The 24,930-nt window shown below is 45.4% G+C and overlaps 1 protein-coding gene across 2 annotated transcripts in view; it reads right to left on the bottom strand.

The window, feature by feature from the left end:
• MYORG (myogenesis regulating glycosidase (putative)) overlaps positions 1–24,930 on the bottom strand; it is a 153,536-nt gene that overhangs the window by 24,735 nt on the left and 103,871 nt on the right. The gene's annotated exons all lie outside the window — the stretch shown is intronic.

The following is a 24,930-nucleotide window of genomic DNA, read 5'->3' on the forward strand; positions in this document are numbered from 1 at the left end:
GGAAGAAGGGTCTGGAGTGCTTGCAACGCTAAACGCACCACCCTCATCTCTAGGACATTGATGTGCAACAAGGTCTCCGAGTGGGTCCACGTGCCTTGGACGGTTCTGCCCATGCAGTGCCCCCCCACCCGAGGCGAGAAGCATCCGTGGTCACCGTGGCTTGGGGTGGGGCCATAGAGAAGGGGCACCCTTCCCGGAGATCCGAGGACTGGATCCACCAGAGTAGGGATTTCTTGCAAACCTTGCTGAGGGAGATAGATGCACGCAGCGGATGTTGCAAGATGGACCACTGAACCTGCAAGGTCCATTGTAGGACCCTCATGTTTAGACGAGCTAGAGGTGACAGACTGATGGCTGCAGCCTTGGAACCTTGCGCCCTCAGGACCAATTCCGCTGGAGGAGCAGGGGATTGTAGGAGGGCCAGCACATTGAGTGTCAAAGTTCGAAGCCTGTCCAGAGTTAGGAAGGCCCTCAACAGGTTTGTGTCTAGCCTGGCCCCTATGAAATCCAAGGTTTGAGTTGGTTGAAGGGAGGATTTCATGAGATTGACTGAGATTCCCAGATGAGAGGCCAAGTGAAGGAAGTAATTCCTGGCTGAACAGAGTAGATGTTTGGTGGGGGCAGTCAGGAGCCAGTCGTCTAGGTACGGAAAGACCTGTATTCCCTGAAGCCTCAGGTGGGCCGCTACAACAGCCATCGCTTTGGTGAACACCCTGGGGGCTGTGGTGAGACCAAAGGAAAGGACCCTGAACTGATAGTGGCTGGCTCCCAGCCGGAAGCGGAGAAACCTTCTGGATCATCTGTCCATCAAAATGTGGTAGCATGCATCCTTGAGGTCTATAGAGCACATCCAGTTGTTCTCCTGCAGGAGTGGGAGAATGGACTGAATGGTGACCATCCGGAACTTTTCTTTGGCAACTGACAGGTTTAGAGTGGACAGGTCGAGGACTGGTCTTAAGTCCCCCATCTTTTTTGGCACCAGAAAGAACTTGGAGTAGAAGCCTGATCCGGATTGATCGTGGGGGATGGGCTGAATTGCTCTTTTTTCTAGCAGCGGCTTTATTTCTGTGGCTGCTGCCTCCCTTTGATTGGGTGAGACATCGGGGAGGCTCCGGGATCTGAGAGGGAGATTCAGAAAGGGGATAGTGTAACCTCTGGATATGATTCGAAGTACTCAGCGATCCGTTGTAATGGACTCCCAAACTGCTAGGTGCCTCGAGAAATGCCCCCCCCCCAGACTGCCTCCAGAGTGGAGCAGTCGGGTAACCCCTCAGGGCTGCTGCGCGGGCCGATCCGAAAAAGGTTCTCTCGACCAGAAATTCTTCAGTCCCCCTCTGCCTCTGGGCCGGCGTCCACCCTGTCCTCCTCTGCCTCTAAAGGACAAGGGGTCTGGAACAAAACGGGACTGTTGGGATTTCCGAAACCACATCTTCTTTTGTCCCCTTTGGTTCCTGGAGAAGGACCTCTGGGGAGCCGAGAAGCGGATCCCGATGGCAGATGTCTTCCCATATTTCTCGCTCTGGACCAGCGTGTCGCGGACGGTCTTGCCAAACAGCGAAGAGCCGTCAAAAGGGGCATTTGCGAAGGACGCCTTGAAGGGTTCCGCAAAGTCGCAGAAACAGAGCCAAGCATGCCGCCGTAAGAAAATGCCCGCTCCGCCAGCTCTAGAGGCTCCTTCCGTGGCATGGGAAAGAAGCCGCATAGAAGTGTTCAAAATGACTTAAGAGTGGCCATTCGAGCTGAGAATGTTTTCTTATCCTCGGCCAACATGGACTCTGGGGGTGACCTGGCATATTCTTTGATGAGATCCCGCTGGAGTCATATCACATGTGCCATATAGTTCAGCGACCTTACTGAGAAGGTGGCTGAAGTGAACACCCGCTTCCCTATGCGGTCCATCGTCCGAGACTCCTTGTCAGGAGGGTGGACAGAGGAACTCTCCTGGGCTAGTTCCTTTTTGGTGGCAGCCGCCACCAACATGGCATCTACCAGATCAGCCTTGCTCCAAACCGTCCTATCTGTGGGTGGACTGAGAATTTTGTCTGGTCTCTTTGGTATGGGCTCCACAGTGTCCGGTTCCTTCCATGCCCTAGTAGTGATCAGATCTACCAGGGGATCGGCGGGAGGGGACACCCAAGAGGTAAATGGGCCTGCGTCAAACGCCTCCAGAAACACAGACTCATCAGAGGAAGGTTTTTGGGCTGACCGCCCCCCCTGTAATACGAAGCATTTCCATAATGTCTCCAAAGGAGACGTCCTCGGGGGTGACCTTGGGGAACCTGCCCCTTCCTCTAAGTCTGTGTCCTCTGTCAGGGACTCGGGTGAGTCCAAGTGCCTCCTCTTGCACTTACGTTTGTGAGGAACCTCCTCGGGGAGGCTGTCCGAGGATGCCTCACCAACCACATCCTGTTCCTCTAAGGGAACTATCTGGGACATAGGCGCAGGCTGTCCCTGGGGCCGGGTGATGGAAGGTAGGCCCGTCTGACAGGGAGTGATGAGTGGAACCGCAGCAGGAGCCTGGGGTCTAGAGTCCCTCGACAAGACCCTCTCCACAACATCGAACACCACTCTAGGATCCGAAAGCAGTCCCTTCGGATCCGAGGCGTGGACCGGAGCCAGCGCCGATGCAATCGGATCCGAAGGGCCAGTATGCTCCAACCGAGACGAAGCCGAAGATACACTGACACCTCCGGAACCGAAGCTCAGCTCATGGCTCCAAGAGTTCGGATCCGAAAATGGACCCGACAAACTCGAAGGTGCAGACAGAGCCGAAGTAGGGTGTACTATCGGCGCCGAGCCTCCCCCGGCTCCGATGCTGCCTGGCTCAGACGGCTCCGAACCCCGATAGTGGGTCGGAGAAGGAGCAATCGGGGTGAAAAATGGGGTCGAGCAGGAGCACTCCCATCTGCAGTTGGGCCTGGAGAAACCTATGCATCATCCAGTCCATATCTGCATCGGACAAACTTTAGGTCGATCTAGATGAGGCCACCGAGGCTGGCCTGGAGTGCCGCCTCGAAGGCGACCGGGTCTCCTCCTCCGGCTCCGGGGAAAAGCGAGGTGAATGGAGCCGGGAAGGAGAAGGCCCGGACGTCCTAGGAGAGGCTAATTGTTTAGCTGGTGGAGCCGAAGAGGAAGCTTCAGCCCGCCGCTTGTGGTGCTTCTCCTTCCTTTTCTCCCTCCTAGATTCCCTCTCCTCCTGAGCCACGGTGGGAGGGTGAGTCCTGGCCAGGGGAGCAGAGATGGAAGGCAGGACCGCTGCGGTCACAGCCGGTGCCGCCAAGGGAGAAGAGGACGAAGCCGAGTCCGGGGGCAGAAGTCCCGCCAGAATCAGCTTCGACCTCCTGTCCCTCAAAGCCCTTGGGTTGAAGGCTGCACAAATTGTGCAGCCCGAAGAGAGATGGTCAACCCAAAGGCAGATAACACACAGAGTGTGGCCATCCGCTGGGATAGCTTATGGCCACACTCGGTGCATTTGGAAAAGAAAGCTTTAGGGGCCTCAGCCATGGTAATAAGATAGGCCCAACCCGCACACACCTTCACACACACAGGGGAGGGGGAAGACTAAACTAACAAAAGGAAAATTTACCAACAAGATTAGCAATTTAACAGAAAAGGGGAAACATTCACTCGTCTATAGATCAAAACTAAAAAACTAGGTCAAAAAAAGGAAATTTTTGTAAAACTCACGAAACCCTACGCTTGGAAACTCGTTCTAGATGCCTGAATAAGCAGTGGCAAATGAGATCTGAGGACAGAGAGGGATGGCAGGGGGTTATGGGTAAGGGGGAGGAGCTTGGAGCTCAGATCTTAGCTGAATAAAGCTACCGGCTCGGATCCGATACCCACAGGTTGATAAACAAACTAAGTTAACTACTTCAGATACAATGGATAAAAAAAAGAAAGAAAGGAAAAAATTACTGCAGCAAAAAATTTTATTCCATACATAAAAAACAACAAATTAAAAAAAAAAAAAAAAAAATAAAAAAATAACTAAATCTAAATCAAATGTAGTAGCCTTCAGAGAAAAAAAAAATGAAAAGAACTGCTGAACCATTTGTTCTTGAAGAATCCAAGACACTGACTGTTCAAGATAAATGATCCTGTAATGAGGGAGAAGAGATTGCCAAGACAGAGGCTCATAACACATCCTGTGGATATTATGGACTGTGTGGCACTACCTGAGACTTTGCCATGTTCACTGTGATCCCCAAGGACTGAAAACTGAAAATAGAGAGATAATGCAGAATTCTGACAAGAGAAACCCCAGACAGTTGCAATCTGATATGTGCTATATCTGCAGATATCCCTGCAACCTAAGATGAGCTGCCATAACTGCCAAGCATTTGAAGCATTGAAGAAGAAGAGGCAAAATGAAATGGAAAGCAATTGTTTGTTGGTAATTGCTGCAAAGTTGAAGCAAAACTTCCCTTTACTATTTTATGTGCAGATAGACCACATCTAACTCACACACCTGTCTCATGCAGCAATGGTATGCAGCAATGGACAGCACTATAGCACTAAGAAAAAGGGCTACTCTGGAAGGAAGGCTCAGGTCAGTCAGTAAGAAGTCCAGTACAGTCCCAAAGCCTTTTGCCTTTTTGGGTACTAAAAAGAAACTACAGTAAATGCCTAACCCTCACTGGTGTGTGTGTGTGTGTGGGGGGGGGGGGGGGGGGATTTCCCAAATTGCACTTTTTATAAAAGCTTATCTCCTCCTTTCTGGCCTCAGTTTTTTGATGGGGTGGGCCACTTGAAAGGGGAAAAGGAGAAGAGGGCTGATAGAAGAAGAAGGAAGAGAAGACTTGTGGATATTGATACCTGCTACCTAGATGTGCATCCACAAATTATGCATAAAGAGGAGGCCAGAGCCTCCTAAGAGAAAAGTCAGGGCAAGCCTTCAAGGATTAGTCTGAGGTCTCCCTCTACAGACAAGGGACAAGGGTAATGGTACCAGTTCTTGTTCTGCCTGGGCTAACCTCCTTGGTCAAGCCATTTCCATTCCAGACTGTCATCAGTGGTGCAGTGTCAATCTTCCAATATTTCTATTATTGTCACACACAAAAAAAATACCTCTGGTGCTAATGAACTACACAAACTCTGGCATGAGAGAAAACATATGCCAGAGTACATGGAACCATACCAAATCTCCAGTTGAGAGTCTTGCCCTCCACCTTTTGTTTGCTAAATCAGCAACCTTGGTGGTGCCAAAAAACAGGTGGGTGTTGGTTGCAATTTGCCAAATGAGTGAATTTGCTGGCCTCACTGAATTAAGTGCTCATTACATGTAATTGGCCCTGGCCCCCATGTCCAATCAAGTACAGTTGGGTCATGGCATGTATGGATATGCTAGGATATGCTACTGTTGTGTGTACATCATAAATGTAGGCATAAATGTAGACGCTCGAAAGTATTCATAAAGTTTGTCATCCTGTTTGGGTTATTGTCCTGCAGCCTCATGTCTCCTGATTCCTGTGTCCTTGGGTCCCCCAACTCATGATGTCAGGTCATCAGGGGGTCAGGTAGGTCATGCCAACGCAGCCATGCAGTTTTTTTCTTGCCCCAGATGTCAGGTGCTCCCCTAATGGGAAGCAATCGAATCTATAAATACAAGGATATACCTCCAACAAAAAAGCAAATACACCAAAAAGCTATTAGAGCATAGTAAGTGGAAGCTAAAGTATAGCCAAAAGAAGAAAGGGGGCTGGAGGGAGGGTAACCAGGGCTGCAACAGTGAATACACTCGAACATCTACATTTATGGTAAGTGTACACAACTGTACTATGTTCTTCATGTTTCACTGTTGCAGTCATTACATTTGGGTAGATCCCCAAAGCTAAGGTTGGGAGGAGGAATTTAAATAGAATGAGGACCAGCTATAAGGCCCTGCAAGACTCCAGTGGCAAAACCAGCTCTGGATTTAGAGAAAATTGGCAAATGATAATGCTTGGTGAAAGTATGTACAGAACTCCAGGAAGCAGCTTCTAGGATGTCCGCAGTAGGGACACCCCTGAGAAAGGCTGTAGAGGTAGATGCAGCCCTGGTTGAATGGGGTCTGATGCCTTGTGGGATAGGTTTTCCATGGTGCTTAGAGCAGGAATGAATGCAGTGGCCTATCCATTTTGAAATGGTTTGTTTTAAAATAGTTTTCCCCTCTGTCCCTGCAGCAAATGCCACCAGCAGTTGTTCAGATTTCCTTTGAGGTTTAGTCCTGTCCAAGCAGAATCTAATCTGTCTGTGCACATTGTTCCGTGGGTTAGGAAAGAAGGTAGGACAATGAATGGACTGATTAAGAGCCACACTGGACACCACCTTGGTCACGAAGGAGGGATTGTTTCTGAGGGACACCCTGTCTGCATGAAAGATGATGAAAGGTTCCACTGCCATAAGGGCCTGTAATTCAGATACCCTTCTTGCAGAAGTGATTGCTAAAAGGAAAGCTGTTTTGCAGGAAAGAAATTTTAAATCTGCAGTAGCAGCTGGCTCGAAAGGAGGAACAGTGAGTTTCTCCAAGACAAAGTTAAGATCCCAGGCTGGATTTGGAGCTCTCCTGGGTGGCCTTTAATTTTTGGCCCCTCTGAGGAACTGCTTGAGCAGTGGGTGAGAGAAGAGGGGAGGGCTTTGTGCTTTAATAAGCTGAAATGGCTGAGGCATGAATTTTGATGGAGGAAAAAAACAAGCCCTTATGAAGCATCTCAGTCAAGTATTGTGGAATCTGAGGCAAACTGGGCACTGCTGCGTTCATTCTTTGAGATTGGTTCCAGGCACAGAATCTTTTCCATTTTGCAGCATAAAACTTTCTAGCACTAGGCCTCCTTGCCTCTAAAATGATATCCATCACTAATTTACTGAGGGATGGTAAATGAGAGATTAGGTAATTAGCCAGGCTGCTATGTTCAGGGTTTGGAGCTGAGGGTGCAGAATCCGATTCTCCTGCTGAGACAACAGGGACAAAGTCTAAGGCAGGTGCCATGGAGCCAAGCGTGACACACTGCACAGGAGTGGGTACCAGTGTTTGCGAGGACAGTCTGGTGCAATTAAAATCGTCCTTGGCCTGTCCTGTTTGATCTTTAGTAGTACCTTGGAGAGCAGAGGCAGAGGAGGAAAGGCATAAACTGACAGTTTTTTCCAATTGAAGGATAGAGCATCCACTTTCCAAGCTGGTTTGTGGGGAATCCTTCTGCAAAATTTGTCCAGTTGATGGTTCTGGGGAGGCAAACAGGTCTATATCTGGACTCCCCCATTTGCTTGTCAACATGTTGAAAATCCTTGGTTCCAGTTTCCACTCGTGTGGGTCCATGAGGTTACTGCTTAGTCCGTCTGCCAGTGTATTTTGTTTTCCTGGCAGGAATTGAGCTTGTAGATTCACTTGGTAGCTCAAGGCTGTGTTCCACAATACCATGGCTAGTCTGCAGAGGGGGTAAGAATGTGTACCCCCCCTGCTTGTTTATGTACCACATGACAGCGGTGTTGCTCGTCTTTACCATTAGTTGTCCTGGAAGAATGTGGTCCTTGAAGGCTGTCAGAGCATTCTGTACAGCTAACATTTCCTTTTGATTTATGTGCAGGTGCATTTGACTTGAGTTCCATTTGCCTTGAACGCACGGCCCTGCCAGGTGAGCCCCCCATGCACAGTCTGATGCCGCTGTTCTTAAGGTTTGGGCAGCAGGAAGTAATGTGAATGGTAGTCCCCTGTTTTGGTGGCAGGCCTCCCAGCGGTCGAGTGGCATTCAAAAGACATGCGTGAATGGCTGTGCCTTCGTTGAAGGTTGGGCTGGCACCTCAACACTATAAAAATCGACTGCCAATCATTAGCAGGCCGGAGTTCCACTGTAGTGACCCCTAATCGGGAAAAGCCATAAGAACAACAACAACAACCTCTGCCCACCAAAGGAACTCTAGGCATAGGCAAGGTATATATGAATCCTTGCTTCTAGATCCTGTGAATGTTGACACCATAGGCTTTTGAGATAACACTGTAGTTTCCTCATATGGAATTAGAAGAATGCAGGAAGCCATGAACCCCAAGACTTGCAGTATTTGCCTTGCAGATAACTGGGTTTTTGTGGCCACTTATTTGAAGTAAGTTGTCAAATGAATCAGTCTCTCTGGCGTAAGGAAAGCTATCTGGGAAGTTGTATTCAAGCTTGCTCCCAGGAATATAATTTGTTGACAGGGTACCAGGTGGGATTTCTTTTTGTTTATGGCGAACCCCAAGTCAGTACCCTTTGAACAAAGGCCACATAATTCAAAAGAATGTCCTTGCTTTCTGCCTGAATTAGACAATCGTCCAGGTATGGGTATATCTGAATATTTCTTTGCCTGCAAAATGCAGTGACTGGAGCTAGGCACTTTGGCTTATCTACTGCGCCCAGGGTATTCACAAAGGGCAGTGCAGAGAACTGATAGTGCATGTAGCCTACTTTGAAGTGTAGGTATCTTCTGCAAGACTCCGATAGGGATGTGCAGGTATGCTTCTTTTAAGTCTAGTGTTGGCAACCATGTATCCTTGCCTAGCATAGGAAGCAGCTGGTGAAGAGTCCGCATTTTGAATTTTGGAATCACCAGAAAGGTGTTTAGAATAGAAAGGTCCAGGATAGGACGTCATGTATTGCCTTTTCTGGGTAACAGAAAAAGTCTCTAATAGAAACCTTGTTCCTTTTCCTCTTCTGGTATCAAATGATTAGCCCCCATGTTTAAGAGAGAGTACTTAATTTTGGGCCTCTGCCCACTGATTTGGGGGTAGATCTGGCCACCCGTTTGGTGTTGGTAATGTGCGGAAATGAAATCTGTATCCTTGGGACACTATATTTAAAACCCATTTGTCCTGGGTAATGAGTTCCCAGTTTTTGGCCTGCAGACGAATCTTTCCACCTAATGGAGCATTCAGTTGGGAAGTGCTTGGTAGTTTTAAAAGCAAGTCATTGAGACGATTTTCCATAGGGGGGAGTCTTACTACTCCCATGTTTGGATGCGGAAACCCCCCCCCTGCCTAGTCTTGTGTGTCCCTTGGGACTGAAACCTGGGGTTTTTGCTGTGTCTGGGTTTGGGTTGAGAAGACCTGGAAGGGGCTGGAAAGGAACAATGTTTGGAGGGCCAGTGACTACTAAATCTAGGAGGCTGAACTTGTAAGAAATCTTTTAACAGTTTGCATAGACTTAGCTTCATCTTCCATCTTTTTAAGAACTTCCTCAGTCTTGTTGCCAAACAGGCCGTCCTGATTTAAGGGAGCATCCAACAATTTAGCTTTAACATGATCAGATAAACCTTGCTCCTTAAGCCACGCATGCCTTCTGAGCACAGACCCAGTAACAGCAGCCTTGCAAGAGGCCTCTAATGAATCAAGTCCACATTGCAAAGTATGTTTTCCAACCTGTTCAACATAATGCATTAAATCCTGTAATTCTTTATTTTCAGCACAGTCAGGAAGTAACATCATTTTCTGTTTAAGCAATCCAATAACGTTGTTGAAACTTTAACATATGAAACTGGCAGTTTAAAGCTCTAATGGCCAAGGTTGCAGAAGTGCAAACTTTCTTACCCCATCTATCCAGCGTCCTGGAGTCTCTATCAAAAGGGTAGGATTTTTAGCAGTAGAAGCCTTAATACCCCTGGGTCCCTGTGAAACAGTCTCTGGATCTGCAAAGGATTTTTAAAAAGAAACTTATGAGAATCAGGAACCCTGTAATATCGGTCAGGTTTTCTGGGTCTAGGAGGCAAAGAATCAGGAGCCAAACTAGATTCTGAAAAGACATCATCAACAATGTCTAGTACAGGAGGTACAGCTAAAGGCCTATGCTAAGGCAGGAGTAAGAAATCCCTAAGCCTCTTTTATGAATCAGAAAAGTCCTGGCTTTCCCAGTGAAAATGCTCCCTTAGAGTATGTAAGGTCTCACCAAAAGAAAAATCCTCTGGAGGGGAAGCAGAGGGAATAGAGTCCTCTGCATCAGAATCCTCATAAGTAGATAAGGGCAAATTCAGATCATCAGAAGAATCAGAAAAATCAGAATCCTGTTCAGAGGATTCATAAACAACTTCAGTCCTAGGTCTTTTAGAAGGGGGAGGTTGGCTTCCCCCGATTAGAGTTATAAGATCTTCAGCCATTGTTATCATTTGTTTTTTAGGCATAGAGGCCTGAGCATGTGGCCTGGGTGTCGGTTTCTTAGGCATGGTTCGAGATTTTGGCCTAAATGAAGAAGGAGGCGTCGGTTTAATATGCAAGGCCATAGGTCTGAATACATCCTCAGAAGCTGGTGTCTGCACAGCGGCTCCAGACCCATCCAAGGTAGGGACATCTGCAGGTTCCACAGTTGGAAGCATCTTGCAGCATACCGGACTCTGAATGGGTCTCAGTAGGCCTACGGGTATCAGGGGCTGCGAAAGCGCCTCACTGAGTACCGCGAACTGGCGACTGGCTTAGGAGAAGCATCGCCGGCAGCTTTACACCCCGGCAGCCTGTCTCTGCCTTTATCTTTGCATTTTTTTGGAATCCCGGTAGTCGGATGGCTAACAGATGACATTTCTGGATAATTAAACCGAAAAACAAAATATTTAGAAGCGAAAATACACAGACGACGGATAGTGCGCTGATTAAATAAAGCAGAAAACCGTTGTGGTCAGGGCCTAGGCAAGGAATGCAGTATGAATGAAAATCTTTGTGAGGTATTTGCTTTCCATAAGTAATGCAATTATTAACTCTTACTGACACTGGTAAGGAGCAAGAAAAAGTTTCCCCAACAGGATACTTAGCTTTAGTTGAAGACTTCAGTTCTGAAACTTCAAACGAAAATTTCAGGAGTCGGACAACTGGCACTTGCTGCTTCGGGCACCGCACGGCAAGAAAGACTGGTGTAATAGCGTGGCTGCAAGTTTTATACCCTGACGACCTGACGCCATGAAAGAAGGGACAGCAACCGACGAGGACCCAAGACTTTGTTAAATCCCGCCGACTGAGGGCTACTGCAAGCAGATAACCCAAATGTAATGACTGCAACAGTGAAACACGAAGAACATCCCAAGGTTAACATGTGAGGGAGTAGCTTCTTCACATTATTCTGTCTTCCACTTCTGTCATCCTTTCCAGAGTCTTTCCAGTCATCCTTTTCCAGACAAACTTCTACATAGTGTAAATACTGTACACTTCTCTGTAGAATGTACAGTTGCTACTTAAATTAACTACAATCTGATGTACTGATTTGTGTTCTTATATTTTTGGCAATGTTACTGTATTCTTTAATACCATTATGTGCTACTATTAAAACCATCTTTATTCTCTCATTCTGTTACTGTCTGTTGATGGTCTCCGAGCCCAGGTGATGGCTATTTGTGTGCTTTTCTGTGAGCTCGTATATCCGACAAATTTCAATGGCCTTATACAAAGTTAAATCACCGTCACGAAGCAAAATCTTTCTTACAGCATCATCTTAAAAGACAAACGTGTGTGGTATCAATCAACTCATCCCTTAAGTCGCCAAATCTGCACGTTTTAGCCTTATTTCTCAGGTCAGTTATATATGTTGCAAAAGTTTCGGCAGACTTTTGATCCCTTGTGCAAAATAAGTGCCCCATAGGGGAGTCTTACTACTCCCATGTTTGATGCGGAAACCCCCCCCCTGCCTAGTCTTGTGTGTCCCTTGGGACTGAAACCTGGGGGTTTTGCTGTGTCTGGGTTTGGGTTGAGAAGACCTGGAAGGGGCTGGAAAGGAACAATGTTTGGAGGGCCAGTGACTACTAAATCTAGGAGGCTGAACTTGTAAGAAATCTTTTAACAGTTTGCATAGACTTAGCTTCATCTTCCATCTTTTTAAGAACTTCCTCAGTCTTGTTGCCAAACAGGCCGTCCTGATTTAAGGGAGCATCCAACAATTTAGCTTTAACATGATCAGACAAACCTTGCACCTTAAGCCACGCATGCCTTCTGAGCACAGACTCAGTAACAGCAGCCTTGCAAGAGGCCTCTAATGAATCAAGTCCACATTGCAAAGTATGTTTTCCAACCTGTTCAACATAATGCATTAAATCCTGTAATTCTTTATTTTCAGCACAGTCAGGAAGTAACATCATTTTCTGTTTAAGCAATCCAATAACGTTGTTGAAACTTTAACATATGAAACTGGCAGTTTAAAGCTCTAATGGCCAAGGTTGCAGAAGTGCAAACTTTCTTACCCCATCTATCCAGCGTCCTGGAGTCTCTATCAAAAGGGTAGGATTTTTAGCAGTAGAAGCCTTAATACCCCTGGGTCCCTGTGAAACAGTCTCTGGATCTGCAAAGGATTTTTAAAAAGAAACTTATGAGAATCAGGAACCCTGTAATATCGGTCAGGTTTTCTGGGTCTAGGAGGCAAAGAATCAGGAGCCAAACTAGATTCTGAAAAGACATCATCAACAATGTCTAGTACAGGAGGTACAGCTAAAGGCCTATGCTAAGGCAGGAGTAAGAAATCCCTAAGCCTCTTTTATGAATCAGAAAAGTCCTGGCTTTCCCAGTGAAAATGCTCCCTTAGAGTATGTAAGGTCTCACCAAAAGAAAAATCCTCTGGAGGGGAAGCAGAGGGAATAGAGTCCTCTGCATCAGAATACTCATAAGTAGATAAGGGCAAATTCAGATCATCAGAAGAATCAGAAAAATCAGAATCCTGTTCAGAGGATTCATAAACAACTTCAGTCCTAGGTCTTTTAGAAGGGGGAGGCTGGCTTCCCCCGATTAGAGTTATAAGATCTTCAGCCATTGTTATCATTTGTTTTTTAGGCATAGAAGCCTGAGCATGTGGCCTGGGTGTCGGTTTCTTAGGCATGGTTCGAGATTTTGGCCTAAATGAAGAAGGAGGTGTCGGTTTAATATGCAAGGCCATAGGTCTGAATACATCCTCAGAAGCTGGTGCCTGCACAGCGGCTCCAGACCCATCCAAGGTAGGGACATCCGCAGGTTCCACAGTTGGAAGCATCTTGCAGCATACCGGACTCTGAATGGGTCTCAGTAGGCCTACGGGTATCAGGGGCTGCGAAAGCGCCTCACTGAGTACCGGCGAACTGGCGACTGGCTTAGGAGAAGCATCGTCGGCAGCTTTAGACCTCGGCAGCCTGTCTCTGCCTTTATCTTTGCATTTTTTTGGAATCCCGGTAGTCGGATGGCTAACAGATGACATTTCTGGATAATTAAACCGAAAAACAAAATATTTAGAAGTGAAAATACACCGACGACGGATAGTGCGCTGATTAAATAAAGCAGAAAACCGTTGTGGTCAGGGCCTAGGCAAGGAATGCAGTATGAATGAAAATCTTTGTGAGGTATTTGCTTTCCATAAGTAATGCAATTATTAACTCTTACTGACACTGGTAAGGAGCAAGAAAAAGTTTCCCCAACAGGATACTTAGCTTTAGTTGAAGACTTCAGTTCTGAAACTCGAAAACGAAAATTTCAGGAGTCGGACAACTGGCACTTGCTGCTTCGGGCACCGCACGGCAAGAAAGACTGGTGTAATAGCGTCGGCTGCAAGTTTTATACCCCTGACGACCTGACGTCATGAAAGAAGGGACAGCAACCGACGCAGGACCCAAGACTTTGTTAAATCCCGCCGACTGAGGGCTACTGCAAGCAGATAACCCAAATGTAATGACTGCAACAGTGAAACACGAAGAACATCCCAAGGTTAACATGTGAGGGAGTAGCTTCTTCACATTATTCTGTCTTCCACTTCTGTCATCCTTTCCAGAGTCTTTCCAGTCATCCTTTTCCAGACAAACTTCTACATAGTGTAAATACTGTACACTTCTCTGTAGAATGTACAGTTGCTACTTAAATTAACTATAATCTCATGTACTGATTTGTGTTCTTATATTTTTGGCAATGTTACTGTATTCTTTAATACCATTATGTGCTACTATTAAAACCATCTTTATTCTCTCATTCTGTTACTGTCTGTTGATGGTCTCCGAGCCCAGGTGATGGCTATTTGTGTGCTTTTCTGTGAGCTCGTATATCCGACAAATTTCAATGGCCTTATACAAAGTTAAATCACCATCACAAAGCAAAATCTTTCTTACAGCATCATCTTAAAAGACAAACGTGTGTGGTATCAATCAACTCATCCCTTAAGTCGCCAAATCTGCACGTTTTAGCCTTATTTCTCAGGTCAGTTATATATGTTGCAAAAGTTTCGGCAGACTTTTGATCCCTTGTGCAAAATAAGTGCCTTTCCATTGTAACATTTGTCTGGAGGTTACACATTTCTCTAAATTTAGATTTTAAACACTCAGGGACCTCCCTTGACTCAGCCTGTACAATAATATGACATTTTTCCTCCTCTGCGTCATAAACAGCAGGTGAATACAGAAATGACCATTTCCCTTTCTATAGTTTCTGATTCAGCTATTCTGATCCAGCTAAAGTAGAATAAATGCCTTTGTACAGTAATCTTTATCAGAAAATGCAGCCTGTATGAAAATGTCGTACTCTTGCTCAAACACTCTACAGTTCTCAGCAATATTACTGTCAAAACACAAGTGCACTGGGTTTTCAAAATCCAACTGCCATCTCCACAAAGTACGAACAAACACAATGAAAATATGGCTCTTGTAATTATATATGAACAAACTTTTCTGTGAACTTGTAACATCCAAATGCACAATAAACTCTTCGAAATACTTCACTTTGCGAAATATGCTCTGTAATGGCTGTACTTTCAGAAATAAAATTAACACTGCACACAAACATGCAAACACTTAAGACACTTCTGATAACTCGGACATCTTTGCTTAATATGAAAATACATATGCTTTGTGAAGAAATGTGGTTGTTTCCCTTTATTTTATTCATTTTATGCAATCGGACTATTTCAAACATTTTCCATAGTAATTTAAATATTTTTATCAATATCATAGATATTTGTTTATGTGAAAATTATTTAGAACGTTCTGTATGCCCCTTTTCAAATTAAGGAAATAAGAAATAGTGCTGAACAAGATTTAATACCTGAAATTCGTTTCTGACCTGTTTTACGAAATACGCATAGGTTTGGGATGGTCCACTGCTGTATATTCCACAAGCGTCTGGATAATAGGTTCATAGGTTGGTACTAGGCTATTGGCCCTAGGGCCTATACAAGCCTAGCCAAACAATTCCCCGGATATTTCTTCCCACGACATTTACTTCCCTGGAACCCTGTCTAGCAGGGCAACTGACGTGATCCCCGGGGTGAATTTCCTATCTCCCATCCAATCGTTAAGGTTCCTCTTGAAGAGGGCCAAGGAGGCGCTCTGCTTGACATGTATGGGCAATCTATTCCAGAGTATGGGGGAGTCTCTGGGTCAGGAACCTATCCCTCCAGCATGTTTTGTTCATTGTGATGACAAGGTTTAGATCCCTGGAGCGTGTGGCTCTGAGGGATTGGGATTTCTTTAAGTGGAGCATGTCCAACAGCTCAGGGTTTGACATGGCCTTGTATGTTAAGCAGAGATCGCCTCTGACTAGACAGTATGCCGCAGAGTACAGCTAGAGGTTTTTTTAGACGGTCAGCATAGGGCATCTGCTTTAGGCCTGTGATTCTTCTAGTGAGGTATTTCCGTGGCCTTTCCAGCTGTTGCAGATGTCTTGTGAGGTACATGCCAAATGGGGCGTTTACTCTATAATGGGCCTAATGAGGGATGAGTACAGTGGGACAATGACCTCCTTTTTTCCTGGATGAAAAGCCCTTAGTGATGATGTGTGCCACATAGGATTTCCAGACTGTTGTGGCGATGTGGTTATCTAAGGTGAGACCACTGTCCACCTGTGTCCCCAAGTCTCTCATCACACTTTCGGTGTTTAGTGTACTGCCACCTATGTGGTAATTCATGGGTACATGGTTTTTCCCAAAGGGGATAATTATACATTTCTTGGCATTAAACATGAGCCCATGGCTCTGGCACCAAGCATCTGTTTCTGTAAGGCCCTTTTGTAGAATATCCACATCATTTGGGGATTCAATAATGGCTCCCAGTTTGCAGTCATCTGCGAACTTTGTTAGCCAGAGTTCCTTAGTGTTGGCCTGTACTTCAGAGAAGTAGATGTCAAACAAGAGTGGTCCCAGGACTGAACCCTGAGGTACTCTACTTGTCACTTGTCTGGAGCTGGATTTGGAGTCGGCTACTTTTACAGTCTGGGTTCTGTCAGTAAGCCAGTTGGCAACCCATTGAGTGATGTAGGGATTTATGCCCAGCTTAATAATGTTATCTATGATTCCAGAGTGGGGATGGTGTTGAAGGCCTTGGCGAGGTCTAGATAGGCTGTGTGGACCAACTTACCCTCATCCACAGCTCTGGAGACTGATTCAAAGTCAATCAGGTTCAGGAGACAAGATCGGCCCTTCACAAACCCAAAATGAGTGGGGTCTAGTGTTTGAAGGTTGCCAGTGTCTTAAAGCTTTCCATGCCCTTGCAGATCAGGCTCATCAGACTGATAGGACAGTAGTTCCTGGGATCCAAGGTGGATCCTCCCTTGTGGAGTGGGATAACTGTAGCTGTGCACAACTCAGCGGGCATGAAGCATGAGGTGAGACTATGATTAAACATGACACTTAGGTGAGGTGCCAGTTCATTTTGTAGTTCATGTAGGACACAGCCCAGGATGTCATCTGATTTTGGTTGCCACCCGTCCCGTTGCCAGCAGGACACTCATGGGTTGAGCTGCCTCATCCCGCTGTGGAAAGTAGTGGGACTTGAAAAGTCCTGCTTTACAATCGCACTGAATTGCCATGGAAAAGCCACAATTACTTCCGGCTTTTCCACGGCAATTCAGTTACGTCACCAACCCGGACCTGCAGGCAAAGCTGCTGCCTGTTAGGTCCGGGTGCTGTAATTCGTGCAGCAATTGGCTGCAATTCATGAAAGGGGTGGGGATTGGGGCAGGAAGAGCCCTGCAAAGATCGCGGCTCTAGGAGCACTTTGTTTTAAGTGCTTCTACAGCCGCTTTAAAAAAAAAAAAAAAGAGAGAGAGATTTTTTTTTCTAACGAGCCAGTCAGCCATCCATCCATTCATACAGCCATCCATCCTTTCTTCCAACCAGCCAGCCAGCCATTCAACCAGCCAACCATTCATACAGCCAACCAGTCAGCCACCCATCCATTCAGCCAGCCAGCCATTCTTCCAACCAGCCAGCCAGCCATCCCTTCATGCAGCCAGCTAGTCAGCCATGCATCCCTTCATGCAGCCAGCCAGCCATTCTTCCAGCCAGCCAGCCATTCATTCATTCATGCAGCCAGCCATCCATACATGCAGCCAGCCATCCATCCAGCCATCCATTCATACAGCCAGCCAACCAGCCATCCATTCATGCAGCCAGCCATCCAGCCATCCATTCATGCAGCCAGCCAGCCATCCATCCATTCATGCAGCCAGCCAGCCAGCCAGCCAGCCAGCCAGCCAGCCAGCCATCCTTCCATTCAGCCAGCCATCCTTCCATTCAGCCAGCCATCCATCCAACTGCTACTCAAACCAACCAGCTAACCACTCCAGCAACTGGCCAGCCAGTCAGCTAGCCACTTCAGCAGCCAGCCAACCAGCAGCCAGCTAGCTAGCCACTCCAGCAGCCATCCATCGTACCCATAACAGCATCTCCTTCACCGCTCATGTGGTGATGTCATGGTACAGGGTGTGGCCAGTGTCATATTGGCCACACCCCCATGCCCCACTTTGGCCCACTGAAAAGGTGACAACCCAACATCTGATCCCATGGATGCTGTATTCTTAGCTTTGGAGAGTGCGGTTTCTATCTGTGTGGCCGTGATTACCAGAATTTGGCAATCTTTTGGTACTGAGATGGGCCCTTTAGGGGGTGATGGGGGGGCGAAGTTGGCACTAAATCAATCTGCCAGGATATTAGCAATATCCTTGGGATCAGCATATTTAATGCCATTCTGTTGTAGCTCAGAGCAGATCTGAGCATTGCCATTTAGATTCTTGACATAACTATAGAATGCCTTGTGGTTGTCTTTGTAATCTTTGGCAATTTTATTTTCGTAACTTGCTTTGGAGGATTTTATGAGGGATCTCAGCTTCTTACTGAGGCTGATAAGGGAGTTTTTTGCATCCTGGGATTTTCCTCTTTTCTGCAACAGTTTCTTCCTTCTGTTATATAGTTTGTTTATGGCAGAGGACCACCAGATTGGCCTCCTTTTTTTGGAGGAGAGCGTCTTGGTTCTATTTGGGATGGCTCGAGTCATGCACGAGTGAATGTGCTCGTACAGTGCCTTTGTGTAGGATTCAGCAGTTGAACTTTCAGCTCCTGTCTGCATGGGTGCCATGAAGTTTGCTACTTCTGACTTAAGTAGCACGAAGTTGGCTTTGGAGAAGTTTTTTAAGGAGGTTTCCTTACTGGGGAGTGGGGGTGGGATGTGGATGTCAATGGTGATTTGCTTATGGTCAAACCTGAGCAATGAGGGGGTGACCACTGGTGTGGAGCATCTATCTCCCATGTAGGTAATGACCAGGTCTAGGATACTGGAGCCCCTGGTGGGACAATGGATTAGTTGATCCAGGGCGTTGGAATTTATGAATTCCAAGAACCATTGGGAAAAGGTGTTGGTACCCGAGTAGTTTCCCAGTTAATGGCAGGGTAGTTGAAATCACCCCAATTAATGGCAGGGTAGTTGAAATCACCCAATATTAGGGTGTTTGGTTGTATCTTAATATTTTCCAGTATGTTTAGAAAGGTGTAGTGAGAATATTGGGGCATGGTGGGGGATCTGTAGCAAGCTACAATTTGGATTGCAGTCTTACCTAGTGTTAGTTGCATCTAGAGAATTTCAGATGCATTGTGTTGGGCAACTAGCCTGGAGATGTGAATATCCTTGGTGAATATGGAACACTCCTCCACCTTTACTGTTTCGGTCTTGGTTTGGTGGCCGAAAAGTGTGGTAAGAGTTGTAGCCTGGTACTGCAGGGGTGCTCCCTGGAGTCTTGAACCAGGTCTCAATTACTGCACATATATCGATGTTCTCCATTTTTATGAGTGCCTCGAGAGAGTGCATTTTGAGGTTTAGACTTCTAGCATTGAGTAGCATTACCTTCAGATTTTGCACGCTTACATCTGTTACAGTGGTGGTTTTGTCCTTTGAACCTTGCCTAAAAAAGGCACTATAGAGGCGGCAAGAGCTTTAGCCAGTAACCTGAATCCCAGAGGTGACAGGTGCAGACCATCTCTGGCAAAGCATCGTGGTTTGTCGATCATGTCGGCCCAGTCAGACAGATACTGGATCCCCTTTGAATGACACCAGAAACTTAGCCAATTTTTGCCAGGCCATTTTAAACTTCATGCCCCTTTAGTATTCAGCTTCTGAATTCAGGCCCTTTTAGATATGCCACTTCTGATACCATGTCCTTTTAGACATGCCACTTCTGTCACCATGTTGCTCGTTTGTCTCTAACACAAATAATGAGAAGGCTTGGGGTTTCGTTCAGATGCTTTAATATGTACAAACACATCAGGATGGATAGCAGCATCTTTAAATACTAACAAACTAAAATACAGAGCTTACATACATACATACATGTTCACATCTCAACAGCTAACTACAAAATGGCAGGCTCGCACGTGCTCAGTATTTATACACTAGTGCAAGCCCTTGGATAGCTTCTAAAAGATATGTACACATGCATATTGATCAAATATTTCTTGCATCCCCCGTCATCATAGAGGGCTTTGCTCCCCCAACCCTACTATGCAGAGAGTTTAAAATCACATAGCCACATGCTGATTTTACCTTCCAAATCACATTGCTCCTTAACTCTGAGTATTTCCCCAATTCTAAGTAGAGATATTTCAAAGGCAACATAACATCAGGATTACCATAAACTCCCATACACTGCCCACTTACAGTTCTGCTTTTTAAGGAATCATAACTATGGTCCTTGAAATTTTGAAAGGTGCCTGAAAGAAAGGCTTTATGTGATTATACCCACAAGAATGCATGATCTGGTCAGGTGATATATTAAAATGCAGTAATGAAGTTGGTAGAAATTAATAAGCATAGGCAGAACAGTAGTCTTCACAGAAATACTGACAATGTGATGCAAGTAAGGACAGGAAAAAAGGAATTACAGGGCTTGAATGGTTCAGAAAGAATTGTGATGATTAAGAATTTGAAGTGGTAGGGAATTGGGAAGGTACACGATGGCAGCAGAGGATGTATTCACTGGAAGGGTGCACTTAAATGGAGAAAAAAGGAAATATTGAAGAATTGAATAGAAAGATGCATGCAAACTGAACAATGCTTAAAACTAAAATGGGAATAGAGAGGAATGTGATAAACAGCAGTAAATGCAATGCAGACAGCAGTAAACGCAATGCAGACAAGAGAGACAGACAATGTATGTAAGCCTTTGGTTAATATGGGTCTATATTATATATTTGAAGCTTCAAAATTTCGAACCTCATATGTTCAACAACATATGAGAAAAACTTGCATCTTCGACTATATAATAAAAACATAAAAAAAGAAACAAAAACACTTACCTTAACGCTCTGCGCAGGGAGGCAAGCACCCCTGCACCCCCCCGCTTAAATATACCAACTCCCGAGACTGCACTTCAGTGCAGAAAAGGGAAATTTTCCCATTCTGCACGTATGGAGCCGTTGCCTTTCCCCTTCGAACCTTTCAAAGATCGATCATATGGTGTCGACCATATGACATTCGAACTTTGAAACATTGATAATTTAATAGGGACCCGTTAATACATAACAGCTGGACTACAGAGAGGGATAAAACTGAAAGGAGTGGATTACAAAGTTATGTTTTTTCAGATCTACAAGTATAAAGAACCTCAAAAATGTGCAAAATAAATACCTTACTTCTAGACTGGGGTATTAGATTTTTCTGGAATAACTAAAACATAGGATTAGGGGACATGGGTTAGAATATGTTTATGCCAGGATAAAAAGTATCTAGAAATGATCAAACCGGCACAGGAGAGGAGGCAGAAAACTATAGTAGAAATGTGACAAAGAATATGAAAGGTAAAAGGATAACAAGAATTTTAAAGGAGAGAAACCCTGGGGTGCTAGCATCAGAGGTGGAACGACAGCCAGTCCACTGGTGCACAGGTTAGCATTCCTTCCACAATGTTAATGAGCTGGGTTCTGAAAAGTAACTAGTCAGTGCATGAATGGATAAAATGGGTAGGATCAACCTTCTTTTCCCAGGTCTCCACACCAGAAGAGGCATACGAGTTAGCTCACTAAATGCATTAACCTTCTTATGAAGACTGAAGTACCACCTGAACAGGAAGATCTAAGGAAAAAAATTATTATTTATTTATTTAACATTTCTTTACCAGGAAAGTCTGACTAGAACAAAGCCAATTTTCAGCGGAGGCCACGGGAGAAACGCTCCAGACACAAGTCTTTGGAATGTGGGAGAAACCGGAGTACCTGGAAAAACCCACTCAAATGCAGGGAGAAAGTACAGTTTTGTACCTACCATAAATGTAGATGTTTGAGTGTTCACCCTGCTGCAGTCATCACACTTTGGAATTCAGGCCGACTGCGGGATCGCCTGATGGTAGGATATCCCAAGTCTTGGTCCGGCGTCGGTTGCTGTCACTTCTTCCCTGACGTCAGTGCGCCAGGGGTATATAAAAGGCATCCAACGCCATTTTCTTCAGTTTTTCTTGCTCCAGATGTCAGGTGCCCCCAATAGGTAGGCAAAATATATATATATATATATATATATATATATATATATATATATATATATATATATCGCTAGATAAAAATAAAACAATACCTTTAGGCACAAGCAAATACATCACAGAGGTTGTATAGGATAGAGTGGTATAGATAAGTTCAGCTAGTTCAGAGGGGATGGAGAGAGGATAACCTGGACTGCAGCAGGGTGAACACTCGAACATCTACATTTATGGTAGGTACAAAACTGTACTATGTTCATCGTGTTACCCTGCTACAGTCATCACACTTGGGTTGAATCCCAAAGCGAAGGATGGGAGGTGGAGTTAAACAGGGTTAGAAGAAGCTAGTAGGCCTGCAAAACTGCAGTGGCAAAACCAGCTCTAGTCTTAGAATATAGAGGTAAGTGATAGTGTTTGGTGAAGGTGTGCACTGAACTCCAAGTTGCAGCTTCCAGAATATCCTTGGTTGGCACTCCCCTGAGAAAGGCTGCTGATGTAGCTGTAGCCCTGGTGGAGTGGGACCTAATGTTAGCAGGTACTGGTTTCCCATGATGTGTGTAGCAGAAACGTATGCAATGACCTATCCATTTAGAAATAATCTGTTTTGAGATAGCTTTTCCTTGTGATCCTGTACCATAGGATACAAAGAGCTGGTCAGTCTTTCTGAAAGCCTTAGTTTTATCCAAGTAGTAACGCAATTGTCTGTGAATGTCCAAAGAGTGCAGGAGTCTTTCTCCTTTGTTCTGGGGATTTGGGAAAAAGGTGGGCAAATGAATGGTTTGGTTTAGGGCCACACTGGATACCACCTTTGGCATGAAGGAAGGGTTATAGTTCATAGAGAGACTCTGTCTTGATGAAAAATGAGGAAAGGCTCCACTGCCATTAGTGCCTATAGCTCTGAGACTCTTCTAGCTGAGGTTATTGCTAGTAGCAGGGCAGTTTTCCATGAAAGAAATTTTAAATCAGCTGAAAAAGCTGGTTCAAAGGGCGGCAGTGTAAGCTTTTCCAGAACAAAGTTGAGATCCCAAGTAGGTGTTGGTGCTCTCCTTGGCGGTCTTATGTTCTTAGCCCCTCTGAGGTACTGTCTTAGGAGTGGATGTGAGAATAAAGAAGGATTTGTGTCGTAATGAGCTGAAATTGCTGAGGCGTGGATCTTAATAGATGAAAAGGAAAGTCCTTTGTGCAACATCTCAGTTAAATATTGTAGAATCTGAGGAATGTTTGGATCAAGGGGATTTTGGCCTTTAGCCTGGTTCCAGGTGCAAAATCTTTTCCATTTGTCTGAATAGGTTTTCCTGGTGCTGGGCCTCCTGGCCTCCATAATGACATCCATAACAGCTTTGGATAAAGGTGTTGGCTGGTTGTTTAGGTAATTTGCCATGCAGCCAGGTTTAAAGTCTTGAGCTGGCTGTGTAGAATCTGATTGTCTCGCTGGGTGAGCAGGTGAGGAATTTGTGGTAAAATCCATGGTGGGCCATGGGCCATGTTCCTTAGAATTGGATACCAATGCTGGCGTGGCCAGTCTGATGCAATGAGTATCATTTATGGCCTCTCTAATCTGACTTTCAGCAGTACCTTTGCTAGAAGAGGCAGTGGAGGAAAGGCATACACTGTTAATGTTTTCCAACTGAATGAGAGGGCATCCACTTTCCAAGCTTATGGCTGGAATGTCCTTGTGCAAAATTTTTGAAGTTGGTAGTTTTGAGGGCTTGCAAACAGATATATGCCTGGGCGTCCCCATTTTTGAGCTATCATTGCAAATACTTGTGGATCTAGTTTCCACTCATGTGGATCCATGATGTTTCTGCTTAGGCCGTCTGCCAATGTGTTTTTCTTTCCTGGCAAGAATTGTGCTTGTAATTGAACGTGGTAATACAGTGCAGTGTTCCACAAGGTCATTGCTTGCTTGAATAGAGGGTAGGAATGTGTGCCCCCTTGCTTGTTTATGTACCACATTACTGTGGTATTGTCAGTCTATTATAAGTTGTCCTGGGTGTAAGAGGTCCTTGAAAGCTGTTAGGGCATTCTGTACTGCTAGCATTTCTTTTTGATTGATATGCAGATGCCTCTGATCTGTAGTCCATTTGCTCTGAATGCACTGTCCTGCCATGTGTGCTCCCCAGGCATAGTCCGATGCATCTGTTGTCATAGTTTGCCTGGCTGTGGGTAAGGTGAAAGGCTGACCCTTGTTGAGGTGACATGCCTGTGCCCACCATAGAAACTCCTGTTGAAGGCAGGGAATGAGTGGTATCATTGTTTCCAAGCTGTGGCTGTGCTGAGTCCATACGCTTTTCAGGTACCATTGTAATTTCCTCAAATGCGGTTTTGCAAATGGTATTAGTAGTATGCAAGATGTCATGAATTCCAAGGCCTGCAGAATTTTTCTTGCAGGGAGTTGGGTATTTGTTGCCATTATTTTGTAATATTGAGTCAGTTATTGTTGCTTGTCTGTCGTGAGATAATCCATCTGGGCCGTTGTATTCAAGCTGGCACCCAGGAATATTATGTTTTGTGAGGGCACTAGTTTTGATTTCTTTTCGTTTACTGTGTACCCTAGACAACTTAGAAGGTGTTTGACAAATGTCAGATGCTTTAAAAGAATGTCCTTGCTTTCTGCTTGAATAAGGCAGTCGTCCAGGTATGGGTATATTTGAATTCCTCTTTGTCTGCAGTATGCAATTACTGGTGCCAGGCATTTTGTGAAGACCCTGGGCGCAGTAGATAAACCTAAGGGCAGTGCAGAGAATTGATAATGCGTTGAACCTGCAATGAAGCGGAGGTATCTTCTGCAATTTTGTCTGATAGGGACATGCAGGTATGCCTCCTTGAGGTCCAACGTTACTAGCCAAGCATTCTTGCCCAGCAGAAGCTGCTGTAATGTTAGCATCTTGAATTTTGGTACTTGCAGATAGGTGTCCAGAATTGAAAGATCCAGAATGGGTCTCCATGCTTTGTCCTTTCTTGGGACTACAAAGAGTCTTGAGTAAAATCCTTGTCCTTGCTCCTGTGTAGGTACCTGTTGAATGGCTCTCATGTCCATGAGAGCTGTAATTTGTTTTTGTGCCTCTGCCCATTGATTTGGTGGCAGGTTTGGCATTCTTTTTATCCTTGGCAAGGTATGAAAGTGGAATCTGTATCCTTGAGAGACAATGTTTAAGACCCATTTGTCTTTTGTGGTGATGTGCCAGTTGTCTGCAAAAAATGCTAATTTTCCTCCCAAGAGAGCTGCCAGGAGAGATTTGCTTGGTAGCTTGAGGATTGAGTCATTGTGT

This window comes from Protopterus annectens, chromosome 1.part1, assembly GCF_019279795.1.
Source record: "Protopterus annectens isolate FY-2018-M chromosome 1.part1, PAN1.0, whole genome shotgun sequence".
Taxonomy (NCBI): domain Eukaryota; kingdom Metazoa; phylum Chordata; order Ceratodontiformes; family Protopteridae; genus Protopterus; species Protopterus annectens.